Here is a 14,268-nt window from a genome sequence, read left to right on the forward strand (position 1 = left end):
TGCCTCTCATGCAACACAGCACAGCAACTTTTGTTTCTGTGTTGCATTCAGTAACATCTTTGTGATTCTGGCCGAAAATTTTGAGTCCGATGGGCTCACAGACATTGATGATTCTGCCGCTGATTTGACATCCTGTAAAGGAAGTTATTCTTTGCTGAGACTGGATATCCGTCCCAGATAAGTGATCCCTGATCTCCAAGCAGCAGCAAGAGCCCTGTTGCTCTTCATGCCAGCAGGAATGCTTTACCTGCCATGCTAAAGAACTACTACAACTTCCACATGTATGTCCATTTTTCACAAACTGCGCACTTTGTCAATTTTACAAAGTTTAAAAATCAAGTCAGCCTACTTCTCAACTAAAGATGTTAATGAGATTTTTTTTTAACTAAATTCTCACACAAAGCAGAGCAACAGTTAAAAATTCCATGCTGCGTTGCTTGAGAAGGAGAGAAAAAGACAACGCCGCGAAGACTTACCTGCTGGAGGGTTCCCAGCCACTCGTTCTGCCACACACGTCTGGGGCCCTGACGCTGTCGGTCTTCCCTACCGCCACCGCAAGTTCCATCGTGGGGCCGCAGCGGGGGAAGACTACAGCTCCCAGACTCCTCGGCGGAAACGCCCACTTCTGGCCAAACAGCGCGCACGGAGGCGCATAAAGGCGAGGAGCTCCCACTGAGGAGCGGGGGACAACGACGCGAAGACTTACCTGCTGGAGGGTTGCCAGCCACTCGTTCTGCCACACACGTCTGGGGCCCTGACGCTGTCGGTCTTCCCTGCCGCCACCGAAAGTTCCATAGCGGGGCCGCATCGGGGGAAGCCTACAGCTCCCAGACTCCTCGGCGGACACGCCCACTTCCGGCCAAACAGCGCGCATGGAGGCGCATAAAGGCGAGGAGCTCCCACTGAGGAGCGGGGGACAACGCCGCGAAGACTTACCTGCTGGAGGGTTGACAGCCACTCGTTCTGCCACACACGTCTGGGGCCCTGACGCTGTCGGTCTTCCCTGCCGCCACCGCAAGTTCCATCGCGGGGCCGCAGCGGGGGAAGACTACAGCTCCCAGACTCCTTGGCGGACACGCCCACTTCCGGCCAAACAGCGCGCATGGAGGCGCATAAAGGTGTTAACGCGGGGTTTCTGGTCTATAGTTACCTTACCAGATCCCAAACCATGTCGACTGAATCGTTGGTACCTGTCATTGAGTAAAAGGCAATCTACTACTAGGTTAGTCAATTAAGAACTTACACCACTCTAAATAACCACTGACTACAGATAAAGTTTTAAGATTTAATATAAAGTCAAAGATAACTGAAGATACAAACTTCTCAAGATGAGGTTTAAAAGGTATACTGGTATCACTATAAACATATATTCTTTGAATAATCTGAGTCTACAAAACAGAATAATGAGTACAAGTTCAAAGATCATTAGGGTTGCAAGAATCGATATAAGTTGCAACCTAATAGTCATTACAGAAAGAAAAATTCAGGTTAGTCTGTCCCTACACTAGACTAAGTGACATCCCTACTTAACAAGATCTTTACCCAAAGGTGTCAGCCGTGGTGACTTCCTAAGAAGATCACGCACTTCTCTTTGTCTCTTCTGTATCGGTCTCTTGTGATCAGCCTATCTGCCTACCCAACCGCTGTCTTAGGCTCCCAAAATCATCTGCTCTGACTCCCTCCCGGGTCGCTTTCCCTAATACAAAATCACATTTCCGATAGGAACGCCCCTCGGGACGCCCCCTCACGTGGTATCGAATTTGGCGGCAGACTCCATGATGGTACTCTTCGGGACCCTCGTTAAAGTTGACCTTGGTTCCCAGGCTTCTTCTCCAGTTCGCTGGTACCCCCTGAAATTCCTGAAACCTCCTACAGGCCTGCGCCAAGCGCCACTGAACAAAGCTCCATTCATTACGACTGATTAGGACCCCTCGCACCTGCATTCAGGCCATCCTACAGTGGGCCTCAAATTCCAGACTCCACCATATCTATAGGCCATAAAACATGTACAAAACTCTGTACTTGGTGCCTCTCGACTTCTTCTCTAACGAGCACATTGCAGATCAAAGAAACGACATTATCTGTTTAGGCCTACTTGTTTTACATGAAGCGGGTCCCTGCACTCTGAAAACATTTAACTTGATTTAAACAGTATTTCTTAACTAACATACGTTTCTATAATGCAACACATCTATAAAACATATATTTCAGTACTGGTCTCGATAATACATTTTGGAATAACAATGTTAACCCCACCTCTCATTATTTTAGCAGCACTTTTATATTTACTTTACTGTGAATTGCCATGAGGCCTACACAATGCAACTGGTTTGCAAGGTTTCACTTTTCTCTCACATGATCACTTAACATGAGAACGTGAGGTTTTCATATTCATTCTAACATTTCTACATTAGTCTTCACATTGCTATGGTTATTGTTATTAAGCTTAAACACACTATATATTTCACTACTGGGTATAAGACACTCTTGTGCAAAGTATATTTAAACTAACTACGTGCTTGTAAATATGGTGCACTTATACATTTTTCAGATTTGTGCTCTCTCAGTCCCCCCTTTGATGACTTTCAGGAGTCATCACCATCAAAACACCATCTCTAAAATGTAGGGCCCTTCAAAGTGAAGTCATGGCAATACCACTTCTTTTCATTGTCTCCAATGCCTTCAGACTCTTATATTGTGTATCTTGCATCGCCGTCAGTCTTCTCTCCTGTTCTCTCATAGATCTCTGCAACCTGTTTGCTCTATACCATTGATACAGATGCACCAATCCCCACAAAGTGATTACACAAATCACAATTATGATGATGGGTTTCAGTATGTACCAAACGATACCCTTTCCTAGGTTGGCAAACCAACCTCCAACTTTACCCATTCCATGACCTACTTTTTCCCACACATTTACCTTTGTCAGATCCTCAATTTCGTGGTGAATCGCAGTAATGTTTCGTATGTACTTCTCTAGAGGTTTTGAATTGTCCGGAATGTAAGTGCAGCATTCCTGAACCTTCAAAGCCTTACAAACTCCTCCCTCTTTGGTTAACAGAACGTCTAGAGCAAGTCGGTTCTGAAGAACCATTGCCCTTATCGATTGCATCTCGCCCTCCACCAGCATTAATGATCTAGCAGTACTGGCAGACAACCTATCTACGACTGTAGCCAATCTCCTAAGCTTGATGTCATTCAATATCAATCCCAAAAAGGGAAATACCACACCAAATACATCCCCAACCACTTCTTCAGCGCCTAGATCTCTTCTTCCTCTAGTTTGTTTTCCTCTCTTTGTTGTTTCTAAATTCTCGGCATGGTATATTTTGGGAAAGACGATCGCTAAATAGCAGGATCCGTACCAATTATCTGGTAACTTCACATAAGCATTTCTTCCACATACAAAATATACATTTGGTATTGCTTGCATTTCTTTCAAGAAATCCTTGGAGTAATACTCCAATTGGAAAGCATGTTCACAACTGACTTCCCCTACAAACAAATTCTCATAATAGGAGTGACTTCTATGAATACATAGTTTCCCCCTTTTCTCTTTATCTAAGGCAATTGGACCCTTGCTACCCTTCCTTTGGTGTTCCCTTTCTTCCTTGGTCCAATCTGTTTCCCATTGTCCTGAAGCTTTTTGAATCTTTGGCCTTCTGTATCGAGTATCCACCTGCCCTATAAACTTTTTCTCAATTTCTGACACATGACAAGTCAAATTGTTTCTTCGGGCATGTGATGTATCTAAAGTTTTCCATGGAATGAAAAATTTCTGTAACCTGTCTTCGCTCTTGTAGTAGTCCCATGTATTCAGATGCTTGTAATTTGGGACCTCTGGTAATGTCGAGTCAAAATTCGAGAAATAATACTCGAACCCATCTCGTCCATAAAATATGCTCAACAACAAACTACATGTGATTCCATATGTCAATGGAAGATGATGGTATCTGATACCCTCATCCACAGAAGCTGGTAATTGCATACAAACGTAGCAATTCTTCGCCTCCATGACATCAATGTACTCATAAAGTAATTTGGCATAAGCATTTGACCTAAAATTCCCCTGTGATTCATCTGTATGTAACCTTTTTATTTCCGCATCCAACAAAACTTTGTCTTTATCATTGATGTTTCCCTTATAATTAACAGTAGTTGTTCTCTGTGTTGACATTCCCTTGACTTCCTTCACTGCAGTGGCATCCCTCTCGTGTCCCACTATGTATGAGACGGTAACCACTAAAACTATAAGAGAAATCACTACCCCTAAAAGTGTGCCAACTATACATTTTGCTTTGCGGTTCGGGTTGCCGGCCTCCATGTTCTCAAACAGTGTAGTTTTGGGTGTTCTTCCAGCACCAGTTCCTCCTTCTCTCCGAACAAAGTCTCTCTTTCAAAAAGTGTTTCTCTTTTGAACACCTGGAAGCTGACAGTTTACTCCGCAAACAACCTTAGAGTCCTGTAGAAATAGACAACCCTAGCCCTTCTCCGTCCGCTAAAAGGAAGTCCCTACCATTTTCTTCTTCCACTCGGCGCTAGGTTATCTTGCAGCAATATTTACAAAGTTATTTTTCAAAAGTCTTTTATCAATCTGAAACTATACGTGTTCCAAGAAGTGACACCACGTCCTCATAAATGTCCATACGAAGAAGTATTCCCTCGAATATTGGGCAATTCGTACAACAACATAGAAATTCGACTGTCTCCAGGATTATTCTTCTTATTTCGCTCAAGACAAGAGGACAAACAAAATTAAGAGTTAATGTTTTTTCAATCTCCACTCCTGGTACTATCAACTCTACATCCACAGTTACAAAGGGGTCCGTTCTGACCAAGATCACTTTCTTCACCTTCCCAGTTCTGCGCCCCTTTGAAGACATCCGCAACAAGGTATTAATCCAAGACAATGAGTGTTCCAAGAACTTCCACTACTCGCTCAAGCATTTCCAAACGAAGAAGAGTTCCCTCCAATATTGGATATTGTGAACAACAAACCGGAAAATCAACTGTCTCTAAAATCAATTTTCTGATTCCGCTCAGGAGAGGAGGATAGACGATGTTGAGTGTCAGCAATCTTTCGGCCTCCACTCCTGGTAGCAGGAACCTTAATTGCACTGTGATAATTGGTTCAATTCTGATCAGGCTCACTTCCCTGACCCTCCCGGTTCTGTGACCCACGGACATCTGCGACGAGGTAGGTCCAATCAGGAGTAGAGTATCTTCTGTTAGGTGCTCGCACCCTCCTTGATCTTCTTGGACCTTCCTGAACTTGATCCTGGGAATCTTCTTCCGGGTCCGAGTCTTCGGATATAGGAGCAAGCGTTTCTTCCCGAGCTGACCTTAAGCTTAGCCTCCTCCTTCTTTCCGGCCAGGTGGCTGCTTCACGCCTTGTTCTCCTATTTCTCGTCCTCACACTCTGTTCTTGATCGCTCTGGTACTGATCTGTGTCTGAGTCGTATTCACTGCAGCTCTCTCCTTCAGTTGCGTCTTCGGTCTCACTGCCATCCTGCCTTCCTTCCTCTTCTGGATCAGATGCGTTCCCAACTCCTTCCGACACCCCCACAGCTGATCTGGTCCCCTCTTGGGATTCTTCTTCCACGACTGGACTTTCGTCTGGGAGAGGAGCTGTTTCTTCTAGAGGTCCTGGAACTCTCCGAGTATGGGATGCATGGATCCAATTTGGCAGCCCTCCGCACTTCACCGCGGTGTTCGTGATCAGGATTACCTGAAAGGGCCCACGCCAACGTACATCTAGGCAGTTCTTCCGGACGTGCTTCTTGACCAGCACCCAGTCCCCTGGGCACAGATCATGACACAGGTTCCTTGATGATGGAACTTCAGCCGCCTGCACCTGAAGGGACACAGAATGGATGGCGTCAGACAGTCCCTTACAGTAATCCAAGATCAGATCATCTGTAATGTTCAATAAGGCAGCAGTTGGAACAGTGGGAAGTCTCATGGCCCTCCCCATCAGAACCTCATGTCGAGAGAGACCTGTCCTCCTGTCAGGTGTGCTACGCATGCTCATGAGTACTAAAGGAAGAGCATCTGGCCAACTCAAAGATGTGGATGAACAGACTTTAGCTAGTCGACTCTTCAGGGTGCCATTTACTTGTTCCACTATCCCTGAGGCTTCTGGTCGATAACTACAATGCAGTTTTTGATCGATCTTTAATGCAGAGCACAACATCTTCACAATTTCGCTGTTAAAATGTGTTCCTCTGTCCGATTCCAGAGAGGCAGGCACCCCGAAGCGTGGTATCAACTCCCTGAGCAATAGTTTGGCTACTGTGAGTGTATCGCACCTGCGTGTAGGGTATGCTTCAACCCATCTGGAAAATATGCATACAACCACCAAAACATACCTAAGGCGGTTGATTTTTGGCATTTCAATAAAGTCTAATTGCATTCTATTGAAAGGCCCCCCAGACCTCCCAATGTGACTCAGTGTAACTGGTGTTCGCTTCCCTATGTTTAACTGTTGGCAGGTAACACATCGCTTGCATACTGATTCTGCCGCTATCCTAAATTTAGGGCAATACCAAGTCTGCCTAAACACTCTCAGCATAGCATCTCTTCCTAGGTGTACTGGACCATGTGTTTGTCTTGCCATTGGGTTCGCTAGTTCCTCTGGTAACACTGCCCTCCCATCTGCTGAAATCCAAAAATCCATCTCGCTTCTCACGCAGCCTGCTATCTCCCATGCCTTTTTCTCTGTTTCAGGTGCGTTCTCCTGCATCACTCTTAAATCCTCCCAAGTGTCAACTGTCTCCAACATCATGCTCAATTCTGTCTTCTCTTCCGCCCCTTCTATTTCTACCTTTGTGAAGGAATAGTCCTGCTCCGCACAATAGCGGGCGACCTCGTCTGCATAACGGTTACCTTGTGACACAAAATCTGTATTCTTAGTATGAGCTACACACTTTACAATAGCAATGGCAGCTGGACCTTGTAACGCTTCCAACAACAGTCGCACAAATTCTCCATTTCGAATGGGCGAACCAGAAGAGGTCATGTAACCTCTCTGAGACCACAATTGCCCGAAATCGTGAACCACACCGAAACCATATTGGCTGTCAGTGTATATGGTGACTCTCTTTCCGTTACCTGCTATACAGGCACGAGTTAATGCAATGATTTCTGCTACCTGTGCGGAATGTACTCCTTCCAGGCAAGCGGCTTCCACAACTCCAGTAATGGTGCAAACAGCATAGGCTGCTCTCAACCGACCAGTATCGTCTCTTAAACATGAGCCATCGACAAAGTAAATTTCATCAGGGTCAGTCAACGGCTCATCCACGATATCTGGTCTTGGCTTCGTGCATAGTTCAGTCACATCAAGGCAATCGTGGTCTTCACATTCTTCGCCTTCTATTACACTTGGTAATGGCATCAGAGTAGCAGGGTTCAAGACAGAGCATCTCTTAAGGGTCACGTTCTCCGCAGCAAGGATAACTTATTCGTAGCGCGTGAGCCTACTATTGGTCAGATGCTGCGTCTTTGTCCTGGTCATCAACAATTCTACAGAATGTGGTACATACACCACTAACTGGTGTCCCATGACAATACTCTCACACCTTTCAATGCTGACACCCGTTGCAGCAACGGATTTGAGACATCCGGGCAACGCTGCGGCTACCGGATCTAATGTAGCCGAAAAGTAGGCAACTGGTCTACGGGCATTTCCATGGGTCTGTGCCAGGACTGACAAGGCACATCCCTCTCTCTCACAGCAGTAAAGTGAAAAAGACTTCTCGTAATCGGGCATCCCCAGAGCCGGAGCACGACACAAGTCGTCTCTCAGCTGCAGGAATGCCACTAGGCATTCATCGTCCCATGGTACCGGATCACTCACCTCCTTGTGCGTCAGTTTCTGTAAGGGTTTTGCTTTCAGTGAAAAGTTAACTATCCACTGTCGGCAATAACCAACCATTCCTAGGAACATCCTAACTTCTCTCTGTGTCGTAGGCGCATTCATCTTCATTATCGCCTCAATCCTGTCTGGAGACACCTTACGCTTTCCCTTTTCTAACCGGTGTCCCAAATACTGCACTTCGGTCAGACAGTACTGTAACTTGCTCGGAGATACCTTGTGTCCATTTTCAGCTAAATGGTTCAACAAGGCAATGGAATCTGTTTTACAAGCTTCCTCGGTCTCTGACGCAACAAGTAGGTCATCTATGTACTGGACCAGAACCGAATTCTGCGGCAGTACTAGATTTTCGAGATTCTTCTTCAACAACTGGTTGAAGATGGATGGGCTGTCTGTGAATCCTTGTGGGATTCGACACCATGTTAAAGCGCGATCTTCCATTTTAAAAGCGAAAAGATACCTGCTCTCTTCATCCAAAGGGATTGAAAAGAAGGCCTGGCAAAGATCTATCACTGTGAACCATTCTGCTTGGCAGGGTACTTGAAACAGTATCACCGATGGATTCGGTACCACTGGACAACATGAAACAACTATATTGTTAATTTTTCGAAGGTCCTGAACTATTCTGAATTTCCCACTAGGTTTCTGCAAACCCATATTCGGGGAGTTACAAGGACTTCCTACGATTTCTTGTAGTATTCCCTGTTGAATCATTGACTCGATCACAGGTTTTATTCCTGCAATCGTTTCCTGGGACAATTTGTATTGAGGCGTTCTTGGATACTCGGCATTTGGCTTTACCATTATTTTCACTGGTTCTACCCCCTTGATCAATCCTATTTCCTCGCCTGTGAAATCCCATACCTCTGACGCCACAGCATCTCGTAGGTCCTGGGGAAGATCTTCTACAGTCAGAGTAGGATATAGTTCTATGCAAGATTTTGAATTGGCTACCTTGAAGGTAGCATCATCGTCTGTAGTCTGTACCTCCACTCCTTGCGGGGTGCAGTATATTGTGCAATTCAATTTGCACAACAAATCCCTTCCTAACAGACATACAGGACTCGAATCACATACTACAAACTGATGTTCATTCATATGGTTTCCTATTTTCACGGATACTGGTTCAGTCAAGGGACTAGTCATCCTTTTGTTTGCAACTCCTACCACCTGAATTGTTTCCCCTGACATTGGTAAGTCTGGAACCACCGCTGATCTCAGAGTTGATCGAGTAGCTCCAGTATCCACCAAGAACGTTGTAGGACATCCTGCTACTTCAGCCTCAACAAATGGCCCCCTTTGATCCACCTCTAGGACTGCCCCGAGGGTACAGTCCTCTTCCCTACTCACACGCTGTCCTGTCAATGGATCAATATAATAACACTTTTCTTCCTCAATAAAAAGAGGCATCTGTTTAAAGACCTTTCCCCCTGTCGCGATTTTCGGTGGCTGTGGAAACTGAGCTCTTGGAGCCGAAGTCCCCCCTTTGACCCCCTTACTTCCTGGGACTGTCGCCTTTTGAGCTGGAACTTCTTGAACTTGTTCTTCTAATTCTAGCTCTCCATTTTCAGGGTTAAAGGGACACTCGCGTCTCCAATGTCCCACCTGGTGACACTGGTGACACTTTGTCGTCTTCTTTAAAGTGGCAAAGTCTACTCTAGATCTCTGGCCTTCCTCATTATCCTTGTTCTGACCACTTGACTTTCGTCCCATCCCCTGTTTCTGTGGTCCACCCTTTCCTGCCGACTGCATCTGCACCACCATCAATTTCTCCTTTAGATTTTTGGGTTTAGAATCTATTTCGTCACTGCAGTATCTCGCATATCGCAGGATCTCATCTAGGGGTTTGTTTTGCCAACAAATTAAATGTTGTTGAATCATCAAACAAATATCTGGTCTCAGCCCCAAAACGAACTTTGACACAAACTGTCCTATGTCTTTGGGATCCATTACATCAAGTCCACTGTACTGTTTGAATATTTTCAGTAATCTCTCATAAAATTCGTGAACTGTCTCCTTGGGTTCCTGCCTTGTTCGGTCTATTTTTACCCAATCTATATCTTGTGGAGGCACTTTATCCTTTAACCAGGCTATTACTCTTTCGTACTTCTCCATGACACTGTCCGATGGTCCATTAGTTCTAGCATTCCTCTCAGGCTCTGCATTTGGCCACTGGACACTAATCTTACACGTTACCCACAAATCCCCTGGAACCACAATGTCGAACAAGGTGTTCAAATCAATCCACAATACTTTGGAGATCTTTACAAACCTTTCTACCTGCTTATACCACTCAACCGGATTTTCCCTTAATTTCGGAAATGAGTTGGTAAATGCAGCCAAATCTCCTCTACTCCAAGGTACATGTACATAATTTCCGTTCGATATTTCTCGCAAAGGGAACGCCTCCATCTGCATTACCCTTCCCTCTGGAGACATCACACTTGTACTCCGTCTAACTGTACCCCTTTTGGACCATCTCTCCTCCCATTTGTCCAGATCTCTCCACACCCTTATTCCCGATATCAACTCTCTTATGTGTGTTTTTAATCCTCTAGTTCTCTTCTCGTCTAGGTCTTGGTCTGAGTACTGCAACCTATGGTTACTCTGTAGCGTCTTTGTTCTGAACAAATCCACCACGTACCTGTCCGCCAAATTAGTCAGTTTCTCATGAATTGCTCTGGCCTTTCTAGTAATATCCTTTGCTATAAATAGCAGTTCATCTTGTTCGTACAACTCAATCCTTTCTAAAGGCACCGTTCCTTCTATAATCTCATCTAGATCGGATTTTAGGCTGGAGACATCAAGCCTTTTGACCTTTATCGCTGCTTTCAGTACTTCGGCTCTAGGTGCTCCTTCAGCATCTCTCCCATCCCAGCTCCGAGTCCTACGTCTAGGCTCCGGTGAGTTATGCGGAGTCCTCCCATGCTCCCACCTCTCTAGATCCCATGCTTTTCCGTCTTCTCGGGGTGGATGGTGAAACACTCCTTCGCGCCTCATAGCCCCGCATTCCCCATCCTGTCTAGGTTCTCGGGATGCATGATAAGGCATTCCGTTACTCCCTCTTTCTTCCTCATGCATCTGTGACCTCCGATCACTCGATGTATGACGTGATCTTTCACTGTTCCCTCTTTGCCAGTGTTGTACATTTTCCCCAGGTGCGTGATGAGTGCACCTAAACCTATCTCTGTACTCCTGTGTTCTTTGGTCTCCCTCGGTTTGCATGAGGCGAGACATCTCCTCACACTCCATACTCCTACCATTCTGCTCCTGCTGTTCCCTCCCATTCATAGGACGTGTAACCCCTCTATTCTCCTGACTTTGACCTTCTCGACCCTGACTGCTTTCGCTAGCCCCGCAATGAGATACAGTCCCGTTACCTCGGCTTTCCCACTCGGGTTCTATTCTTAACCTATTACCTGGGGTTATTGCGGACCCATCCCATTCTCTCAAATCAGCTCTTAATTCTGTATAGGATTTCGGCCGTGGTCCCCTCAGGTCCATTGGTCCTCTCTGACCTCCCTGTCCTGTATTGGGACCCCCAGTTGTATCGAATGGGGTGTTCCACGTTACCGATCCTGGCAATTGCTTCCATGCATTTGTCAGGTTATTCCTCCTTTCCATCTCAATCCTTTCTCTATCTAACCATGCCTGCTCTTCCCCTCTCCCATGATCTGGATTGTAGATCGACACTATAGGTCCTATGGTAACAGGTACTTGAAGAGCATCCGGTAATCTAAAAGACTCAACCTTTTCGATGGTTGGCGTCTTTTGTACCACAAACCTTCCCACTACACTCTGTACTGTGTTGTTTTGAGGTGTCTCCTCGCCTTTGATAGGTGTCCATTCCGATATAGGGAGTGGTGTAAACCCCTCTATGGCAGCCCCATCTTCCCTTGCAAGTCCTCTATCTTCAATTTCCCCAACTCTCGGAGGTGGTCTGTCTATCAACAATCTGTTTATCACATTGTCCTCCGAATCGCTCTCCTCATCCTCTTCCATGAGGTTCCTCCCACCTACCACCTCCCTCATTGGATACAACTTCTCTACCTCAATAGCCTGTACCCTCCATCTCTTTGCCTCCTCGTCCCATTTAGAATCTCGCACTGCTCTTACCGATCGAGTCAATCTTTGTTGACGCCTGTTCAAATTCCTGTCATGCGCCGCCCTAATCCATGCATTAAGGGCCTCAAACTGAGATGGTCTAGGCGAGGGTTTCAATGAGGACATGGTTGCTTTTAACCGATGTAACACTTCTAACTTAAACGTCCCATACTTTGGGAACTGCATTTCTTCATTTCCTTCCGTAAGCTTATTCCAAGCCCCAATCCATAATATCGTATGCAGCCCCACATTCGCTGCCATATAATGAGCTGGTGTACCCTCCGGCGGTGCCTCTTCCCCTTAATAATGTTCACTTCTTTTTCTTTTAAAAATCCCTTTCAAACACTTAAAGCACTTCATGATTTCTCTTTTCTCCGCGTTTGTTTACTTCCTGATGACAATCTACCAATCACCGCGCTGTTCTCGCTAACCGGCCTATCCGCGCGCGGCTTTTCTCCGACGTCACTCTAGCCGCCCAACCAGAGCGCGGCTCTAGCTAACGTCACACCAACCGCTCAATCACAGCGCGGCTCTAACCAACGTCACCCGTCCCCCTTTGCAGCAGTTCCCCTCCCTTTTCAGCTCGTCTCCTCGGTCATGCATACATCCCGTTCATACTCTGAAAAATTACTACTTCCGTCCAAGCGATCACCTTTCTTGACTGTACGCCCACAGTCTTTCTGTAGTTGTCACCTTAACTTGACGAAATGTCTTTCAGTTTACTTCCAGACAATCGCCTTCTCTGATAGGTTACTTACATATGGTAACTTTTCGACCAGCGTCAGTTACCCACACTCTCACTCTTACACTCCCCCTATCTCGGTCCCACGGCGGTCAATGGTACCTCATGACTTCCGTACTATGGTCAACAACTACTCTGGATGTTCGATACACCCAAAACCACTTAAGCTCTGGCCTGAACTTAAGATTTCCCACCAGTTTACCCGTTTACCAGGTTTACCAGTTCACCAGGTTGCTGGCGCTCACAACCTTCTCTCAATCACTCTACAGGCATTCCACTCCGCAAGACATTACAATCCAACTACCACACAAAACACCGCAATCTGTTCACGCATGACCCTTGTTATACTCACTCTCCTCCGATACTGCTGCTTTTCTTGCGCCGTCTGCATCTTCGGCGCACGATTCTTCCGCTGCTCGTCTCTCGATGTCTAGGGGCCTTGGGGTAAACTAACCTATCTAGATTACCTTCCTCAAGAAGATAACCATCCTAACTGCTACCAACTGTTAACGCGGGGTTTCTGGTCTATAGTTACCTTACCAGATCAAAAACCATGTCGACTGAATCGTTGGTACCTGTCATTGAGTAAAAGGCAATCTACTACTAGGTTAGTCAATTAAGAACTTACACCACTCTAATTAACCACTGACTACAGATGAAGTTTTAAGATTTAATATAAAGTCAAAGATAACTGAAGATACAAACTTCTCAAGATGAGGTTTAAAAGGTATACTGGTATCACTATAAACATATATTCTTTGAATAATCTGAGTCTACAAAACAGAATAATGAGTACAAGTTCAAAGATCATTAGGGTTGCAAGAATCGATATAAGTTGCAACCTAAGAGTCATTACAGAAAGAAAAATTCAGGTTAGTCTGTCCCTACACTAGACTAAGTGACATCCCTACTTAACAAGATCTTTACCCAAAGGTGTCAGCCGTGGTGACTTCCTAAGAAGATCACGCACTTCTCTTTGTCTCTTCTGTATCGGTCTCTTGTGATCAGCCTATCTGCCTACCCAACCGCTGTCTTAGGCTCCCAAAATCATCTGCTCTGACTCCCTCCCGGGTCGCTTTCCCTAATACAAAATCACATTTCCGATAGGAACGCCCCTCAGAACGCCCCCTCACGTGGTATCGAATTTGGCGGCAGACTCCATGATGGTACTCTTCGGGACCCTCGTTAAAGTTGACCTTGGTTCCCAGGCTTCTTCTCCAGTTCGCTGGTACCCCCTGAAATTCCTGAAACCTCCTACAGGCCTGCGCCAAGCGCCACTGAACAAAGCTCCATTCATTACGACTGATTAGGACCCCTCGCACCTGCATTCAGGCCATCCTACAGTGGGCCTCAAATTCCAGACTCCACCATATCTATAGGCCATAAAACATGTACAAAACTCTGTACTTGGTGCCTCTCGACTTCTTCTCTAACGAGCACATTGCAGATCAAAGAAACGACATTATCTGTTTAGGCCTACTTGTTTTACATGAAGCGGGTCCCTGCACTCTGAAAACATTTAACTTGATTTAAACAGTATTTC

At 45.8% G+C, this 14,268-nt stretch overlaps 1 protein-coding gene across 2 annotated transcripts in view; it reads left to right on the forward strand.

Annotated features, from left to right (window-relative positions):
- Window positions 1–14,268, forward strand: part of ATL1 (atlastin GTPase 1) — a 283,253-nt gene that overhangs the window by 155,261 nt on the left and 113,724 nt on the right. The gene's annotated exons all lie outside the window — the stretch shown is intronic.

The sequence above is a fragment of the Lissotriton helveticus genome, chromosome 9 (genome assembly GCF_964261635.1).
Source record: "Lissotriton helveticus chromosome 9, aLisHel1.1, whole genome shotgun sequence".
Classification (NCBI taxonomy): domain Eukaryota; kingdom Metazoa; phylum Chordata; class Amphibia; order Caudata; family Salamandridae; genus Lissotriton; species Lissotriton helveticus.